Source organism: Dendrobium catenatum, unplaced genomic scaffold (assembly GCF_001605985.2).
Source record: "Dendrobium catenatum unplaced genomic scaffold, ASM160598v2 fragScaff_scaffold_1408, whole genome shotgun sequence".
NCBI lineage: Eukaryota > Viridiplantae > Streptophyta > Magnoliopsida > Asparagales > Orchidaceae > Dendrobium > Dendrobium catenatum.
The window spans coordinates 539,092-557,987 of record NW_021319870.1 but is presented as its reverse complement, the minus strand read 5'-3'; the positions used below and the strand labels follow the sequence as shown (position 1 = coordinate 557,987).

Here is an 18,896-nt window from a genome sequence, read left to right as displayed (position 1 = left end):
GTGGTGCTTATTTATGCCTATCAATTTTTGATGTAGTCATCATCACAACCACCGCTTTATTGACATGGGTAAGTTAGGCTTAATTACCTGCTAGCTCTTCATGAAATTTTTATTTATGTTTGTTAACTATAGGTTTTACCTCTTGTAATTGTAATATACTTTTTTATGCTGCATTGTGAACAAAAATATCCTCTCTCTCTCTCTCTTATATATATATATATATATATATCTTCATTAAGTGTCTTAATCAAATTAAAATGAAGATTTCTAAAATTATATATGGTTGAATATTCATCAATATATAGGAAGCTAAATCGTAGCCCAGCTGGGACCAATATAACCTCTTTAAGACAGCACTAACAGCAGAAGGACCACAGCACCTCCCTCTTATCTCTGACAAAAATTTAGTTGGGAGCAAGTTGATGCTAATAAGAATTCTGAAATGGCATTAGAAAATGAAGGAATAATATCTTAGACATACATGTGTCTTTATCAAGATTCATTACAGCTCTGAGATACACCATAATGTCTTAGAACTTAAAATAGTTCCAACTACAAACATGCATCTTAATATTTGAAACATTTATTATATTTCCATTTTTTTTATTCATTTTTCTCATTTCATTATGATGAAATTAATAGAAAGAATCACCATTTCATGCACATTTACGCATGCCATTTATCTAACGCTATAATACTTTTGGACAAATACTAGAAAGTTGTTTTATAAATCACTTTCGGGCTCAACAATGCTGGAGCAACTTATCAACGCCTAATGAATAAGATTTTCAAAACCCTTAGTGAGCGTAACATGGAGGTGTACGTGGACGACATGTTGATAAAGAGTCTTGAAAAATCTCAACAAATCTCTGACTTGGAGTAGTGCTTCTATTTGTTGAGACATTATAATATGCGGCTCAACCCTGCCAAATGCGCCTTTGGAGTCGCTTCTGAAAAAATTTTGGGGTTTATGGTAACCCATAGAGGAATCGAAGCCAATCCCGAAAAGATCAAGACGTTAAGAGATATGGCATAATATTTGTTCGGTGAGCACATTACTCACTATTTGTGATTGTGCTTAGTATTTGTACAATAGTAGCTAGGCCTGTGTGTTGATCGATCAGAATAATCTATTTGTCTACTTTTCTTGTATTGAACTTTTTATTAGCTTTTTAGAATACTTTAGTTTATATTTGGCAATGGAGCTTATAAATTTATATATTGCAAAACCTGAAATAAGTAGACTTTCTTGTTATACAAGCATGAAACATCCTTCAAAAAAAGTATGAAAGCTCTTGATGCTTTGCATGTTACTTGCTTGTTCTTAGTACTTCACAATATGACAATCACAACAGTTAATCTGTACAGTTTAAACTAGTTTTTCACCATGCCTTACATGAAGAAGATATGTTTCAAAATAGAAAGCATCATTTCGATCAGCTTACAGGAAATTTTAATTTTCTTTTTTTGGTCATAAACCAGGATTTACCCATCACTTTTGGTTACAGGAGCTGATAAAAAGAAGAGGCATGATAAAAAAGGAAACAAATGAGAGTGTAAATAAGAGTCTGCATCTTCTGAAACTCCTCAGAGATTTGTTCCTTTCATCTCTTTCACAGCTGTACTGTAGCGTCTTTTCTAGGGTTTGCCCACATTTAGGGTTTAGGGTTTCCTGCACATGGGATAGGCAAAACACTTTAACAAAAATGTTATATTCTTGTTTACACTCATGTGATTATGCATTGTACTCAATTTTTTCATGCAACTCAATCTGTCAACATATCAAGATTTTTTTTTTGGCTCAACTTATCTTAGGCTTATTTTGGGGCGACTTTCTTAATTATTACTTCTTAAAGAAACTTATTAGTTTAAAATTATTATTTTTTATTAAAAAGTTGTTTTAAGAAGCATTAAGAAAGCCGTCACAAGCTTTCTTTCTGCTTCTTAAAATTTTTGTACGTACTCAAAAGTCGTTTTACGAAGCATAAGATAGCCGTTCTAAACAAAGCCTTAATCTGTTAGGCTGAAGCTTTCGCTATAAATCAAAAGTTTTTGAGTTTGAAGCTTCTGTATCTAATGCAATATGAATATATTATATATCTTAATGACTCAAATATCACAAAAAAGAATAAAAAAAGAGATTTTTTTTTTTTAAATTAAGTTTTAGATGAGGGAACTTTATCATTGCTGGATATAAATCAGTTCAGAAATTACTCTCTTATTAAAATATTTGAAAGGAAGTTCTGATCAACATTTATTTATTTTTGAGATCTCAAATATGTTTAGGGTTGAGAGAGAGAGAGAGAGAGAGAGAGCATGCAGTTAATTAGAAGAGTGGCAGGCCTACAAATGGTCCCAAAAGCCGTATATAATTGTTTCAGTGGAATGAATTTAGGTCACCTGCTCCAATGCAACAGTAGCCAACTAATTAACATGCTGTATTATTGTTTGTCTTCACAGTAACAGAGAACAAATTATTCTCCAAAAAGAAAAAAAAAAGACAGAGAACTAATTAACCCTTATTAATATATAAAGTTCTCACTATTATATTTTTCTTTTAATAGTAAAAATTTAATCATTTTTCTATATTTATATTTAACTCCACCTTCCCAAAAATAAACATAAAATATAACTTTTAGTCTACTTAGATTAGATGGTCAGCTAATGAAAATAAATTTCATCAGAGGAGAATAATTATGCCTTGACTTTTTTTAAGCATTTACTATTTAATTTTTTTCTTTAAGGTCATAATCATACACCGTTGATTGGGATCAATAATATGAATATTTATGGACTGGATTTATCATTTTTATAATAATTTAATCATTTATTAAGTTTGTTAGAACAAAGATGATGTGATGACATATATATATGCCTTCTCATTAGACTTAATTATCATAGCCAAATGTTTCAACCAGTCAAAATCATAGGACATTTATTTAATTTCAACACATTTCCTAAATTTGAAATTTTCTTCTCATTCAATTAGAGTTATTAATTAAAAATAATAATATCACCATTCATTGATGATCAAAGAAATTTTTTCTTTTTTGAAATAATGTGTTCGTTATAGTCTAGACGTCTATTTGGGGAACTTTTATTACGTCCTCTGACCGGATGTAGCTACGTTCGGTCAGAGGATTGTTACCCGGTTTTTGCTCGGTATTTGGTCGGTATTGCTAGGTATTTTTTTGGTAATAACGAGGAATACCGCTCTTTGAAGATCAATATCGAGTAATACTGAGCAATATATACCGAGTAATCCCAAAAAATAAAAACATTTTTCTACGTACGTTCACCGGACCAAATAAAAACATCTTTCTTCATATTTTGATTTTTAGATAAAACCTACAATTTTGTTTAGCTAATATTTTTTTTTTACTGTTTTTCATAAATTTCTGTAGTAGAACTTTGCTTTCTACAATCAAAGTAGCGAAGTTGTTTTCTCCACTATAACTTCACAACTAACTTTATAAGAAGTTGGAGCCGTCCCAAACACACCCTTATTTGAAGCTTTTAGCATTGGAGAGTATAGGTTTGGTCCCTCGGATTGGGAGAGAGAGAAGCAATCAAATCTCTATTATTTTATAAATGAGCTCCCCTCAAATCTAAATTTTTTAAGTTTTAACTTCAAATTCTTCAAAAAAAATTATACATTCACTTATAAAACTGTTTTATAAAATAACAAGAAAGTTATCCAAAACAAAAACTTACTGAAATTCATTGTCCTGCATATTCAACTTTCTAGTAATTTGATGAGGCTTGCAAATGGGTTGGTGTGTAAGTTGCACAGGACCAACTTTAAATTTCCAAGGATAAATATTCTACATGATCAACTTATTGGCCATTTTGAAATCCTGTAATATATAAAGGTGGTATACATAACTGTAATTGAAGCAATATAGTGAAATCAATGTAATCATAAATTAAATTAGGAAAGTTTATATGTAACTGAACATTGCAAATATAATTTCTTATGTATTTTATCAGCTACGTGATTTCCTATGTGTTTTTTTTGCCCAACAATAAATAATTTTTCATAGTTTGGATGAATTTGATAACTTTATTTTTTTTTTCTTAGAGGTCATAGAAGATACTTGTTGCGAGCAAGAATATACACGACAATAGAGTTATAGTTCTATAGCTTAGTATTGTATGGACATTTAGCTCACACACAGAGAACACGAGATTTTTTACGTGGAAAACTCTTGAAGGGTGAAAAATCACGGGGCCTAGCCCAATTGAAAATGATTCCACTAGAATTTGAGTTTGAGTACAATGGGCTGATTCATTCTGGAGGGCGATCAGATTATAAATATCAACCGTATGGTTGTAGTCTAGTAACAAACGGAGATGAAAGTCTGGCATCACTTGGTGGTCCGACGGAAATCCAGCTTTTAGTTGGCGGTCAGGCGGAAGTCCTTACATCAGTTGGATCTGGTGGAAGTCAAACATCAGGCGGTGGTCAGACGGAAGTCTGGCGTAAGGCGATGGTCCGGCAGAAGTCTGAGCGACAGTTGGTGGTCTGGTAGAGCTCCAGCATCGGGTGGTGGTCCGAAAGAACTCCGAGCATCAGGTGGTGGTCCATCAGAACTCCGACGTTAAGTGGTGGTCCGTCGAAACTCCGACGTCAGGTGTTGGTCCGGCAAAACTCTAGGCATCAAGTTGTGGTCAGATAGAACTTCGACGTCATGTGGTGGTCTGGCAGATTTATGGCGTCAGGTGGTGGTTCGGCGGAACTCTATACGTCAGGTGGTGGTCCAGTAAAAATTTGGCATCAGCTGGTGGTCCGGCGGAAGTTCGACGTTAGACAGTGGTCCGGCTGAACTTCGACATTAGGTGATTATCTGACGAAACTTTGGGTGGTGGTCGAGGAGGAGCAAAGGGGGCAAGAGCAATCTCAAGAAAAATGAGCGGTCTATTTATAGATTTTTTAGAGTGGCATGGCTTGTAAATGTCACAACCCGATTAGGATAGCTAGGTTCTATTATGTTGAGCTATAACAGGCAAATCTCAATATCTAGTTTTAAAATTATTTCAAATTTTTATGCCAAAATTTATTGAAATAAACTACACACTACATAGCTATTGAAACATCAAAATACTGAAAATAAATACATACACCAAACTTTTTTTATTTTATCAAAATAAATATCTACACTATAGTACATAGTTACAAGCAAGAGCTACATAACTAAAAATTTAGTTAGTCATAACTGTACAAAAATTAAAATAGCAAAATATATATGACCTTAGATTTGACCTTGAATTGCTAGTCCACAACCTATTTCCCCTTCCTAAATCCTAAAACCAGAAGTAAAATTACAGTGAACTATAACAGCTCAACAATCAACACAAATCAATCTAAAATTTTAAATATTCTTTTATCAAATATCTAAAAACAGCTAAGTACAATTTAAATAAATCATTAAACAGAGAATCACAAAACTGATAAATATATAATAGTTATAATTTTATTTAAATAACAGTATAAAACAAATAAATACATTGAAATTTATATCGCATATTAGTTGTAATCACATTTCTTGGATCCATACAGAATCTCAAAAGATTTTGATCCCTTATGACTCCCTTTTTATTTGTGCTTATAACATCAGAAAAATCACATAATATTCTTGTCTCAGATAAAATCTCAAAAGATTCTGGTCCCTTATAACTCCCAATAATTCACTGACACATACATAATCTCAAAAAATTCTAGCCTCTTATGGCTCCCAACAGATATAATTTACTCATATATGCACATATATAATCACATTATAATAATTAAAGAGTAATTGTGCATGTATTAAAATTTCACAATGTTGTATAACTGTGGACAAAAGAAAATTAAACTAGGCAAAAATGAACATTTTTAAAAAATTATCAAATTACTATGGATTGTGTAAAATGACGTTTTAAGACTTTTCTTATATTACCGCGCTAATTTTTAACATCAACATAATTTTCTATTAATTAAAAACCCCACAAATTTCAAATTTCCCGATAAAAATTAATTTTTTAGAAAATATTCAAAATGTGCATAATCATAATTGAGATGGACATAATACGTCTTACCTCAAGAAGAACAAGTTTGTCCACTTGGTCGACAAACAAAAATGACCCGAAATCACCCAAAATTAGACTTTATCTTTTTCTCTCTTTCTTTTTCTCTTCAATACCCTTTTCTCCTCTCTATTGGCCGAAATTGCTTAGGAAAAAATATAATTGCTTTAAACTTTCATTATGCTTTTAGATATTTTTTTTATTTTTATTTTTAAATAATATATATTAATAATTATCACTATAGGAAAAACACTGATTTCCGACAATTTTTTCTTTAAATATATTATTTATTTTAAATTTAATATTTTGTCATTATAATTAATTTATGTGAAATCCACTAGAAATTCTAATTTTTTACGGATTTTGGGCATTTTTCGACGAATTTGGTCCGCATGTAATGCACGTTTTTCCTGTAGTGAATATTATAATTAGTTTCAATAGAAAATTCATAAAAAATCTTTTATGCATTCAAAAAATTATAGCAAAATATACACAAATTATCTAATTTTATTTAGAAAATTTTGGTAAAATCAGCTTGCAAAACAGACCCAACTTGTACCGATAGGTGCCGATTCTTAAGAAATTTTGACAGTGCCAAAATTTTTTGAAAAAATTAGGGAAGATAAAACACAACATTATAAATGTTTTGGCTAAGACGGTTTATGATTTGGACTTCTCTTGGTCAACCAAAAAAAATCTTGAAAATTTAAAAGGTTTCACAGTAAATAGGAAGAAGATCAAGGGTAAATGGGGAGTGGCTTGGATGGACGACCGATGTTGAACCCTTTGATCATGGACCGTTTACTGGGCATTTGAAAATCTTAATAATATCATAATTCGGTGATCTTAGGCTTGTTGTTTTCGTCTCGTCTAGCCACTTGATTCGACTATAAGCATGCCATGTTTGGAAACTGTTTTGTAATCCAAATTGTGGTTTGAACCTTCCAACAACACTTCGGGTCCTTGATTTGGACCCACATTTGGGCTCAGATTGAGTCAAATTTGGTGTTGTTGGGTTCCATATTTTTGAGATGTTTAGTTCGACTATAAGTTTGCTGAAATTGGAGTTCAATGGTCCCGATTTTAATTTTGAAAGTTTCTAGCTTGATTTTGCCTAGAGATTTGTGCCCGATCAAGATAATTTTTTGATAATGTATCAATACTAAACTCTAAAATAAACTTATATTAGGATGCTTGAAATTCTCCTATGAAGATGTATATATATTTTCCAGTTCATATATTTTTATTTGTGTGAGTTTTGTTATCTATGCGTTTGCTTAGTAGCACTTTTTTAGAAGAATGAGCTTGCCCATGGTTTCCTCTTCATGACAGGTAAATGATGTTCTCTTCAAGCCTATTCGAAAGACTCAAGATGCAATGTTTTCCACAAAAACTCCTGATCGTATGCTGATGCCATGTGGACAAAAAACTCTGTACAAATCAAAATGCAGGAACTTGCTTTTTTTTTTTTTTTTTTGGGACATTTAGGCCAATAAAGGCAAACTCACACACACAACGCATACACATAGACTCGAACCTTGGACCTCTTAGTTGGAAGCCTAAGCTCTCAACCAATAGGCCAAGAAGAGTTGTGTAAATGCAGGAACTTGCTGCAAATGGCCTTGCTACCAAGGTCGATACTGATAACTGATAAATTTATCTTCCCATCCTTCACTAGAATTGGGCAGGAAAATGTCAAATATGAATGATATATTTTTCAGATTTTCAAGATAAATTCAATTTTCTATTAATTATGTTGAAATCAAATAACTAATATGAAATTGTTCCAGTACTAAATTCACAAAATTTATGATGTACATATCTATCACTTAATTTTTTTTATTTGCATATATAACATTTAAAATTTTAAAATATATAATAAATATCATTAATGTTATTCAAAAAAAGCGTGGTTAAAATCATTCCAACCTTTTGGCACTAAATTTATGCATCTTTCTCTTTTCATTCGCTTTATAAATCCTTATTTTTCATTGTCAACTTGTTGAATACTATCTCAGATATTAATTTTATTTTTCAAAGATTAATCCTTTCTCACATATTTTAACAAAATTATGTTGCTTAGTGTTGCTAATCATACTTTGGATTCTATTCTTTTGAGATTTCACATGACAATGGTGACACTATCTGCTAATATATTATCTGAAATGTAATGCCTGAATTACGTTAAGTAGCAGGTCTGCAGGTGGTAGGTATAGTAGCATATTAATTGGCATTAGATGAAAATAACCTTAGGATCCCAAGATTTATAGACAGTACTCTACATTTCTTTTGTTATGGTTTTTGAAATACTCTACTATTAGGTAGGGAATTGCTCGTGTAGGGGTGTTAAAATAAGTTTTCGGATTGGGTTTGAGTCCAACCCAAAAATGACTCATCATTATTTGACTTGATTCCATTGTAGAAACAGGTCAGAAATCCAAACCCAAATTCGACCAGCTCCAAACCTAGGTCAACCCGACTTGTCAAGCTAATTGGAGCACAGAGCAGGCAAGCGGGCTGCATGTCGTGGGATTGAGCATGGGCTACTAGTGCTTGAGTTGAGCACGGGTGAGGCAGGGCGTCGATATGGGACGCTAGTGCGAGACGCGAGGTCGAGCACTTGCAAGGCAGGCTGCGAGTGAGCGAATGTGGGACATGGGAGTGACACGGTGTGTGCGGGATCTGGGTCATTCATGTCAACTTCAAGTTTTCGTGGCAACCCGAACATGACCTGATTTTAAAAATGGTCATAAATTTGAACATGGACCATACCCATTTACCAAACGGTTGACAAGAACCTGTAATTTTTTGGGTCGGGTCTGGTTGGAGTCCAAGTCAGATTTCTGGTCATGTCAAATATTGACAACCCTATTCGTTGTGTTGGTATGGACTATGGACGATTGAGATTGAATGTAGTATTTATCTAATTTTAGAGCTCTGATCAATTTCAAATATTTAGGTAAAACTTGTATCAGATTCAAGCAGCCACAGTTTTTTTTTTAGCTATCTGAATTGTCCAACTAAATGGTTTGATATGATTGCATTTATAAAAAGATTATTCTAAATATTATTTAATAGTTTAAGACAATTAATATGGATAAAATAATATATTATATTATTATTAATTTTTATTTTATACTAGATTTGATTATATTGTTAAATTCTAAGAATGAGAACTTGATCATGCATTTTTATTATTTTCTTATTAACTTTAAAAATTATTGCAATGTGCACGTAATTTTAACAAAAAATTTCCATTTCTTTTAACTAATATATATATATATATATATTTTGTACCATACACTAAAAAATATTAAGACGTTTTTAAGTAGATGCCCTAAAAATAATCTTCTAGGTCACCGTTATTATTTTGGCGCTAAAACAATCAACATTCAGCTCGGCCTCGTCGTGCTCGTCAGACTCGTGCAATAGGTTTTTGTCTCACAATTTTCCTATTTTTCCTCCCGGTAATATCCTGCGCCTGCGTGCGCGCTACTCCCTGCATTTCCTTTGAAAGCCTCCATGGAATCTCATTTCCTCTACTCTATTGCTCATTACGAAGGGTTCCTGCATGCGATTTCTTATTTTTCTTGAGTGATAGGTAAAGCTGTGCCTGAGGTTTCTTTCCTTCTGCACGTTGACTGCAGATACATCGCCGAATACTGACTGCCCCTACATCACCGAACGTCTGCTGTGCACATCGCGGAAGTCGGCTTTGCCAATCACAAAAGGTAAATCTTCCTTTATTTTCATCTTCTCCGATGTCGATTCTGAAGGCCATTGGACCGCTAGTGGAAGTCCATTACAATATATCATTATTACTGTTTTAGTTGGGCAATATGATTCTCTTGTTTTATAGAGTGAATGGTAACAACTTGCGAGTTTTAATCACGCTTCTTCTCTTGGATTAGCAATATTGCTAATTGCAGGATTGGAAATTTCTTGGGGTTTTGGGCGTTATATATCGATCATTTTCACGTTTAGTCTAACATTCAACTTGATGGATGCTAATGCCGCATATTTTCACATTGGCAGTGGCCGGTATCCTGTTTCTTGATTTCCCAAAATTATACTAGTATTTAGAGGTTTGCAGAATTGCAGGCTAATTGGTTTGACGGATAATGTGGCCTTGTGGTGAATCTATAGGTAGTTCTTTTATCATCATTATCCTGTTTTCATGTTTCCACTCTGCTGTAGCAATAACAATGTTTCAAGTGTTCAATGAATTTGATTGTGGGTGTGAATATCTTTTACTTGCTGCTTTCTAATTGATCAGCTTATTTATGTGATTTGTAGATAGTTCCATAAAACTTTGAAGTTAAGCTTTCTGCTTTATGCTATATGTATGGACACTAATCTTTGTGAATAAGCTACAGCGCTTAACCACACTATTAGAAAGTACATGCACCTCCTATACTGCTCTCATGACAATCATAAATCAGCAACTTCCTCAGACAATCTCAACCATTAATAACACAAGAAATCTGTTATGTAGCACGGTCAGCATCTATATAAAGCTACTGTATACCTATCTGCAGGTTTCAATGTGTATTTATAAATATCATTTCCCTCTTTTCCTTTTACATTGTAATTTATTGCTGTTATTCTTGATGGTACCCGAGCTACGTCCCAACGACAATTCCTTCAGCGAAACAAACATATTCTCTATCCTAGCCTAACCATTTACCTCTTTGTGACTTCAACCAAAATAACCTGATGATATGGATCGCTCCACCAAATCTACAAGCAACAACTCTACCAAACTAAATGTCCTTTCCCAACTAAGTACCAATCTCATTTCCTCTCAACTCAAGATTTTAATTAGAGCGTCAATACCAACATGACAGCTCGATATAGGCTCGATCCGAAAAATTAGATTTGGATTGAATTGATTAAATTTCAATTCAATTTTAGATTTGAAATTTGTTGTGAATTTCTTGGAGGAAGAAGAAAGCTCTTCTTGGGCTTCTTGCAAGAGAGAGGGAAGGGAGGAGGAGAGGGAGAGAGGGATAATAGGAATTCAAATATCTTTTATTTAATTGTCCTTACAAGAGGATATCAATTACAGGGGGGCACCCATTGCAACATCCTAAACATAGGAATTTATGTTATGTGTGGAATATGATTATTTTGATCAATCAGGTTGTTATGTTGCGTTGGACCTCAATTTTCTCGTTCTCACTGGGGGGTGCACCCGAATTTTTTTTTTTTTACAACTCCCCGCCGCTATGTTCTCGAGCGCCTCAGCGCTGAACAACATATAGCAGAGCGCCGCAACGACATAGATACGATGCTGCAGCGGATCAAGACAGAGGTTCAAGCACTGCAGCGCTTCGCCGCAGAGCTACATGACGGATTGAACTATTTTATTTCTCGTTTTTCTGAAGGGTTGCGTCCCTTAGTGTTATTTTACTTGGCTTTCTATTGTATTTTATTTGGTTAGCATTGAGAATAGGGGCATGAAGCAAGGAGAGTGTTAGAGAGAAGAGAGATTTGTACTTATTTCTCCTAATTTTCATTGTAGATTTTTTGGTGCTGTGTGGCTATGTGAGTTTTTTCCTATTTTGGGGTTTTCCACGTTAAATCCATGTATCTTTTATTTTTTCGTTGCTTTTACTTTCTTACTTATTTCATTATTGTGGTGTTTACTCCTACTCATCCCCAACAACTAGTATCAGAGCAAGGTTCTTTAGTTCGAGTGGTAGTAATGGCGGACGAAGCAAGATACGAGATTGAAAAGTTCAATGGTTCGAACTTCACATTCTAGAGGATGTAAATTGAAGATTTGTTGTATTAGAAGAAATTGTATTTATGGTTGGAAGTAGGGGTATAATTGAGTCGAGTCGAGTTCGAGTCAAAGGATGTTTGAGTCGAGCTCGATTTTCAAATATCGAGCTCAAACTCGAGTTGAGCTCGAGCTTGACTCGCGACAGTGTAACGAGTTAATCGAGCCACTCGACGAGCTGCTCGATTTTTCAATTTTCATTTTTGCTTCTCGGTTTCCCACCCAGTTTTTGTTTTTCTACCAGGTTTTGATAGCTGTGGCTTTGGGAATGTGTTACGGAGCCGGCTCCTACTGGGCCGGCTGGACCGTAAGTGTTTATTATCCTTTCATGTTAATTAGGAGGAATAGGAGGGATGAGGGGATTATCTTGAATTTGAATCTTATTTGAGATCTAGGGTTTGTTCTTGGGCTCTTGGCGTTGCCGGAGATTGTGGAGAGTATTTCCTTCCTCTCGAATTGAAGGAAAATTGTATCTTGCAAGTGCTTTTCATCTATTAGTGGAATATAAGTGTTTGCTTTGATTTCCTACGGATTTCTCTTAAATTTCTCTCATAATTATCACTGTTTTGGGTTGTTTTCTGCTATGGACAACAGTTGTCTTTGTTTAGATACTTGATTTGGGTTAGGTTTACTTGTGCATACAAGTATTTCCTATAAGAATGATGCAAATATCCTCATATAATGAATGCTCCTGTTTTGGGATATAACTTTTTAATTATATATATATATATATATATATATTGAAAATTTTACTGCTTTAGTAATGATTAAAGCTGCAGCATTAATTTTACTAATTTTTGAAAATCTCACAGCACATAAATGCTGCTGCTTTGAGAAAATTTGACTTTTTTTTAGTGTTTAAACTTCTTTATTTGAACTCGCCTTAAACATTAATGATGCTGCTTTGGACTTTTTAGATTAATGTAATAAACAAATTAATAATTAAAAAAAAATCAAACAGTAATTCGAGTTGGCTCGCGAGCTCACGAGCCGAGTCTCATCGAGCTTGACTCTTGAGTTTGATAAGTTCGGCTCGCGAGCCAATAAACGAGCCGAGCTTAAGCCGACTCACCGGCTCGGCTCACTTATTTGGAAGGAATCACCAAGAAGTTGGATTCTATGACTATGGAGAAATGGGAGGTTCTTGACATGACGATACTAGGTTTGATATGACTTTCACTTTTCTCATATGTTTCATTCAACATTATAAATGAGAAGACTACAGTTGATCTCATGATAGCACTGACTAAGATGTATGAGAAGCCATCAGCCTCAAACAAGTGTTCTTGATGAAGAAGTTATTCAATATGAAGATGTTGGAAACACCCCAATGGCTAAACACTTGAATAATCTGACCACTATGATGAGTCAATTGTGTTCATTTGACATTAATTTTTTATGATGATATGAGGGCATTGTTGTTGTTATCTTCATTACCAAAAAGCTGGGATGCGCTTGTTACTAATGTGAGTAACTTTTTGGGAAGTTCAAAGCTGTTTGAGGACATTATGAGATTAGTGCTTAATGAAGAGGTTCGCAGGAGGGCGAACTATGAATCTTCAAATTTTCCTCTAAATGTTGAAGCAATATAGGAAGGGTTTTTAAGAGAGAAATCATAGCAGAGGGAGATCTAAATCCAAAAGATGAAAGTCTACTTCAAGTAGAGAAAAAGTTGTGTGCTGGAGCTGTAGAAAGAAGGGTCACTTGAAGAGGACTGTACCGTTCCAAAAGGGGTAGTGATGGAGGTTAAGGTAAAAATCATTATGAATGTCATCTCGTATCTTGGGTGATGAAAACATGTGCTTCTTTTAATGCAAATCATAACAAGGAGGCATTTAAGAACTATATTCAAGGTGATTTGGGTAAAGTGCATCTCTGGGATAACAAGCCCTGCAACATTATTGGATAGGCGATGTTGATATCAGAATGCCGGATGGGTCAATTTGGAGAATCAAGAATGTTAGGCACGTTCCTTGTCTGAAGAGGAGTTTAGTTTCTGTGAGTCAACTTGCAAACTCAAGCCATGTGACATCATTCACAGGAGATACGTGGAAAGTGACAAAAGGAGCTATAATTATAGCTCGTGGCATTATTGAAGACACCATATATGTTGTCAATAGAAGAGCAGATTTTATTAGAGTAGCAGATTTAGATGTTGATGGAGGTCTTTGGCATCAAAGATTTGGTCATATGAGAAAGAAAAGTATGCATTCACTTATTACTAGAGGAAAACTGCATAGTTTAAAATCTATAAATTTAGACTTTTGTGAAGACTGTATATGGCAAGCAGCATAGGACGAGTTTTCCAAATACTGGTTCAAAGGTCAAGTCAAAGAAGTTGGAGTTAGTGCCTATTGATGTATGAGGTCATGCTCCAGTTACTATAAGAGGATTTTTGTATTTTGTCATATTTATTGATGATCATAGTAGAAAGGTATGGATGTACTTCTTAAAATATCAGTCAGATGTGTTTGATGTTTTTAAGAAGTGGAAGGCTATGGTTAAGCTTGAGACAGGTTTGAAGCTCAAGTATCTCAGATTGGATAATGGTAGCAATTATTGAGACAGCCGTCCACGCTTCTTGGCCCAACTTCATGCTTCTGCTAGTGCCCAACACCCAAGCTCTGGACTCCTGCATGGCATCCACCATCCGAGTCTGCTCTGCCTTCCACCTGCTCCAGCCTGCGGACAACCCGCTCTCCGTTCCAAGAGGACAGCCGGTAAAAAACCAGCTCTCCACTCCAAGCAGACAACCCACACCCAACGCAGAAGCCGCCGCCCCGCATGGCCCTTACCATCATGTTCCATTCGTTCTTGCGCAACCTAGCACGCCCCATGCACCTGCATGCTCATCTTTTCCCCAAGACATGCACCCAGCGCAACTCTACTCCGGCACTATCAACCCTCCTATGTGCCAGTGACCAACCTGCATGCAGTCCGTACCGTGCCATCCTCTCAGCCCTTCGGTAGCGTCTTCATGTCCGCTCCATCTTAGGCGAACAAAACTGCACCTTGTGTCCAAACTTTACCTCCCTCACAAGCTCGCGGAACCAACTCTTGCATACACCTTAGCTGGATGTTCGCCTTCCGCACGCGCTCGTTGTCGCGAACCCGCCGCCCTTCTGACTATCGCAATGTCGCCCCGACCTGCGTGTAACTGATAACTCGAACAACTCCTCTTCCTCCTTGAGATTGCCTCCACCAGGCTCTGATACAACTTGTGAATTTCTTGGAGCATGAAGAAAGCTCTTAGGGAGGAGGAGAGGGAGAGGGGGATAACAAGAATTCAAAATTCCTTTATTCAATTGGCCTTACAAGAGGGGGTTAATTACAAGAGGAATTACAACATCCTAAACATCCTATAGGAATTTACATAGATGTGATGTCTCCTGGAGCAATATAACTAAAACTGGGCCAATCAATCCTGACAAAATCTTCACCCAATTAAGGCTTTGTTTGGTGCACCATTTCAACTTCTTTTATGATAAGAAAAGCTTTTAATTAGTAAAAAATAATGTGCTCGGAACACACTTTTTTCAAACTTTTACCTTTAAAAAGCTATTATTGGTAAAACGTTTTTGAAATTGTGTATGAAAAAAAGGAGTTTTTAAAAGATAATTTTTACAAAGTAATTTTTATTGCTAATTTGATTCAGGTTGTTCATGAATAAGATTGACATGCAACATTAAGTGCATGTTTTTGGAGTTCATATACATTTGTACATGATTACCAATATGAGAAATTAATTTTTTAAACATAGAATTTATTTTTTAGTTTTTTTTTTTCATATTATTTGATTTTTCACTTCTTCTGTTGCTTTTATATTTTTATAATACGAAAAAACAATACTTAGTCATAGTCATTAGCTTCTGTTGGGTTGCATGGTAGGGGAAGGTAATACTCAATTCTCTATATTTACTTGATGATATTTTTCTAAATGAATCACTCACTTTATTAACAAAAAAATCATTTTGTTGTTTTTTCTATAGAATTTTTTCATACTTCATTTAGCAACTGCATGATATCAATTGCAATTTCAGATCTTATAAGTACCCATATGTTCAAGTGTGGGCTTTATTTCCACTGTATATTCAAGTTTTGGCTTATTTTCAAATAGAAGTTCTAGTTTATGCATTGGAAGAGATTTAAATGTTACTTTAGGTGCAAACTCAAACTTAAAGTCAAAGAAATAATTATTTTATATATTGTTGACCTTCTTAAGAATCTTAATCTTCTTCACATGTAATAGGTTGCTTGAAATTCTTCAATTGGATTATTTTCCAGTGAGAGAAAATATGAACTAGCATTAGTGCTAGTTTAGGCTATCTAGCAGGAAATTCCTTAACTACCATTGGGCATGTAACAATTGCTAACAAAAGAATGCCTAATAAAGATGTAATATTCCTTAGAGGAGTGTTCTTCAAATATCTTCCAATCGTCATGGCTAACTTGTAAGCTAATTTGCCTTTAAAAAGTTTTGACAGATCAGAGGAAAAAATATAAGCCATTTCAAATGAACTTTTATATCATTAGCCTACAGGCCTGCTTTTTGGAGCCTCTACATACAATTATCAGTTATCATTCATGATCTTCGTGGATCTAATCGTTATTAAGGCTTTGTTTGGGACGGATTTTTTTATGCTTTTTAAAGCAGCTTTCTAGTATAAAAATTTAAATTTTTGTACTAAAAAATTGCTTTACGAAGCCGTGAGAAAGCTGTCCCAAACCAAGCGTGAAGCTCATTGTATTTAAAACTTCAATTGTAATATAACGGGACTTTTGTACAGTTTTTTCATGTCAGTTCATGCATCTGGTGTCACGATATGCTTTTCTAGGCGGCCTGGATGAATCAAGTTGATGCTCCATGTGGGTCAATTGTACGATTAAAAATGTTTCAGAATATGCTATCTTCTTTTATCAACTTTGAGACTTACTTTTCTAACACTTCTTTACTTTTCCTCCTTTTTTAATTCTTATTCTTTTATTTTATCATTATTAGTTGAAAGAGCTATTCATTTTTGTCCGATATACTACAATCTGATGTCTTATATGTACATAAATTTCTATTGCCTGAGTATTTTGTGATCTGAAATTGTTTGTTATTAAATTTTATTTGAAAGCTTAAAATTTTTCAGTTTTCTGCATGATTTTATATATATATATTTCATCTTTTCACCTGCCCTGTTTTGTGAAGAAATGTTAAATGAAACCAAGGAACCAGTTAAATGAAATCAATGAAGAACACTTCTTCTGTTTCGGAGTAGACATACTGTTTAGCTATTTTGTTTACTTGTATGTCCTATTTATGATCATTTTATGCTCATTTAGTCCACTGTGATAGGAGGTTATGCATTTGTTGAGCAAATAAATGCATTAAGTCTAAATTGAAGTTTCATTGATTACATTTCGCAACTGAAGAGTATGATTCGATAAATTTTCTTTGCAGGCTTTGAAAAACTAAAGTGGCTCAATGAATAATGCTTTTTTGTGTTTGGCTTTTTGTACGCTCATTTCACATTCTTATTGAGTACCGTTTGATCTACAATATCTATTTTGCACAAATCTAATTTTTTACTCTTATTATTTATTATTGTAGCAATAAATCCAATCCCTTGAAGTTTCCGTTCGACCCGACATTGCCTGATTTATGATGTGGGTCTCGACGCCTTATCAAATATCAATACAAGAGCTCAAGACACTTAACTCGCACACATCAGAAAAGTTTGCGGCAGATGCACTCAATCCAGCAGCGTCAAAATAGTGAAAACACCCTCATTAGCAAGCACACACTCCCGAATCTCCATGGACTATTAGGGGTGCAAATGGACGGAGCCGAGCGGAGTATGTGAGTGTTCATGTTTGTGTTCATTTATTATCAGCTTGTTCGTGTTTGATTCGAGCTTTATTATTTGTGTTCATGTTTGATTCATTTAAATTAATGAGTGTTTATGTTTAGTTCGTTTATTGCTTACCGAGCTTTAAACAAACAAGCCTTAACGAGCTTTAAACGAGCTCTGGTTCTAAATGTCCACTAACTTAACAAACGAGCTTTATTGAGCCTCCTAACAACAATTACATCGAGCATGTTCGTGAATATATTTAGCGAATTTTTTTATACTATCAAACAAGTGCCTTCATGAACATATTTAATGAGTACTTTTGAGCTATCAAATAAGCAAGTTCATGAACATATATAACTAGTTTTTTCAAGCTACCAAATGAACTAGTTTATATTATGTATATTTATCACTTTTATAATCAAATATTAATTGAGTTTTTATTGAGCTTATTCACGAGTTCTGAATCGAACATGAATCGAGCTTTTATTGAGCTTGTTCACGAGCTTCAAATGATCTTGTTCATGAACATAAATGAGCCGAACACATTAGTGTTCAAACTTGTTTATTTAATAATCAAGTATTTAAAATATTGTTCAAATTTGTTTGTTTAATTAATTGAACTATCGCTTGCAGCCCTATGGACTATATTTCGCTGCTCCTCAAGTGACCATTGGCCCAAATGGTGCAGGGGTGCACGGCAATGTTCAGTTGAACGATGCAGCTGGCCCATGGTTCAATTCCACGTAAAAGAAAATTTAATTTTGAGGAAACATAAAAGTGCCCTTATCTCTATTGCAAATTCTACCAAGTGATAGAATTATAAGATTTCTTAATTGATTATGTATCCTAACAAATGCCTAATAGGGTATTTTAAGGTGCTTTAATGGCTGAGTAATTTTTGTAGTGATAGTCATCTTGCTTCAAAGCCTGGAGCGGTGACACAATATATTGCACACAATTTGAGGCGTAAATGAGTCTGAGTCTAATATCTTCCTAAACAAATTGAGCTCGTTTTATTCTTGGTTAGCACAATTTCGAGCTTGTGCTTGACTCAAGCATATCTACCAAGATGGTTAAAATATTTTGGGACTGAAGCTCAGGTCAATTGCCCGGAAAGTTCAAGTTTGACTCTATTGTTGAATTTGATTTTTTAATTCTAAATTAAAATTTAATATTTTTTTAAATTTAATACTTATAATATACAA

The 18,896-nt window shown here is 34.3% G+C and overlaps 1 long non-coding RNA gene across 3 annotated transcripts; it reads left to right on the top strand.

Annotated features, from left to right (window-relative positions):
* The first annotated feature begins 9,425 nt into the window (after positions 1–9,425).
* Positions 9,426–18,649, top strand: LOC110114059. 3 transcript variants are annotated; one of them, XR_002305215.2, is made up of 4 exons: positions 9,426–9,533; positions 9,714–9,797; positions 17,448–17,696; positions 18,325–18,649. It is a non-coding gene; the product is annotated as an uncharacterized LOC110114059 (long non-coding RNA). The 3 variants fall into 3 exon arrangements; XR_003702618.1 differs by having other exon boundaries at positions 9,442–9,797; positions 17,448–17,692; XR_003702617.1 differs by having other exon boundaries at positions 9,442–9,797.
* Positions 18,650–18,896: the final 247 nt, after the last annotated feature.